Consider the following 2,022-nt stretch of genomic DNA (forward strand, 5'->3'; position numbering starts at 1 on the left):
TTGAGGTGGGCAGATCACGAGGTCAGGAGATCGAGACTCCTGGCTAACACGGTGAAACCCCATCTCTACTAAAAATTAAAAAAAAAATTAGCCGGGTATGGTGGTGGACGCCTGTAGTCCCGGCTACTCAGGAGGCTGAGGCAGGAGAATGAACCTGGGAGGCGGAGCTTACAGTGAGCCAAGATTGCGTCACTGCACTCCAGCCTGGGCAAAAGTGCAAGACTCCATCTCAAAAAAAAAAAAGAATACTAAACACAATTCAGAAGAGCCACTCAGAGGGAGACAAAAATGTCACAACTACTTGTGCCACACACACAGGCTGTGCTCTTGTCTGTTGGTTCTACTTGGCAGTCAAAGGGAGACTACTTGTTTGTTTCATCAATGAACCACAGCTGCAGGTGGATTTCCACACCAGGATGAATGAAGACTCAGACATCACGTTCCATTTCCAAGTGTTCTTTGGCTGTTGTGTGGTCATGAACAGTGTGAGAATGGGGCCTGGAAGCCTGAGGTGAAATCCAAAAATACACCCTTTCAGGATGGCAAAGAATTTGACCTGAGCATCTTGGTGCTGGACAATAAGTACCAGGTAATGGTCGATGGCCAATGCTTTTAGAGCTTTGACCATCGAATCCCGCCTGAGTATGTGAAGATGGTGCAAGTGTGGAGAGATGTCTCCCTGACCAAAATGAGTGCCTGCAATTGAGGGTAATAACCAGACTTCCTGTTGACAAGGAATCTGTTTCTGTGTAACCATGGGATTCCCAGAGCCAGCTAACAGCATAATTCCTCCTCACTTCAACCCTTACTCTTGCTCATTAAAACGTCGCCAAACTTAAACAAACAAAAAAAACACTGGATTTTAAAAACACAAACGCCCATGCTTCTTCACAAAGGGAATATCTTATCTGTAAAATAAAGCCATATTCCCACTGGAAAGTTGGTGATCATTAAGAATTTCTAAATTGCTTAAATAACAGTACCTTGCATTTATGAAGTTCTTTATGTTTCTCAGGCAGAATATTGATAGCTGATAAAACTGATGAGAGTCCACTATATTACCCTCTCTTCCTTGAATGTTTAAAATTTCTAGTAATAATGCATTAAAAAGAAAACTCATCTCGGATGGGGATTTATTTTCCCAGTTGGTTTATCTATCAGTGGATGAGTTGAATACCTTTCACTAATAGAATAAGATAGTGTTGGACAATTCTATTCCATTTTTTAATTTTATTAATATAACTACTGAGAAATCTTGCTCACATAGTAAAAAGGAGCAGAGGAGTTTTGTTATGTTAACACCACTTAATTCTTTAATTTCTGGCCGGGCGCGGTGGCTCATACCTGTAATCCCAGCACTTTGGGAGGCTGAGGCATGCTAATCACTTGAGGTCAGGAGTTCAACACCAGCCTGGCCAACATGGTGAAACCCCGTCTCTACTAAAAATACAAAAAGACTATCTGGGCATGTTGGCACACGCCTGTAATCCCAGCTACTGGGAAGGCTGAGGCAGGAGGATCACTTAAACCGGGGAGACAGAGGTTGCAATGTGCTGAGATTGTGCCACTGCACTCCCGCCTGGGTGACACAGTGAGACTCCATCTCAAAAAAAATTTTTTTCTTTCAAGTTATATTGCAAAATGTTCAGTTATCTACAATCAGTATTACTTCTAATGGTCTACCATCTCATAATTCTTTCAATTTTATTGAAAGCTAATGATTGGGAACCACTTAACTTTTAAAAGGATTTGTTATTCAATCACTAAAATCATCCAGTTTCTCTGTTTCTGAGAAGTAAATATAAAAGATTTCCCAGGACTTATCAGCTAACTATTAATTACACCTGTTGCTTTTCCACTCTTGGAGAGAAACCGCTCAATCTGACATATTCAGAAAGGTTTGAGGGATTAGCAGTGATTTCAGCACATCTTTGTCAGTGCAATATTTTTATAAAGTGTTCAGTGCATATTTGCCAAAGCCTTGGATTGCAGATTTAATTCATCCAATTTCTGGAAAATGCA

At 40.9% G+C, this 2,022-nt stretch overlaps 1 pseudogene; it reads left to right on the plus strand.

Moving 5' to 3' along the window:
• The first annotated feature begins 288 nt into the window (after positions 1-288).
• LOC116467601 (galectin-10-like) lies at positions 289-1,048 on the plus strand (annotated as a pseudogene).
• The last annotated feature ends 974 nt before the right edge of the window (positions 1,049-2,022 follow it).

This window comes from Hylobates moloch, unplaced genomic scaffold (genome assembly GCF_009828535.3).
Source record: "Hylobates moloch isolate HMO894 unplaced genomic scaffold, HMol_V3 SCAFFOLD_4, whole genome shotgun sequence".
In the NCBI taxonomy this organism is placed as follows: Eukaryota; Metazoa; Chordata; class Mammalia; order Primates; family Hylobatidae; genus Hylobates; species Hylobates moloch.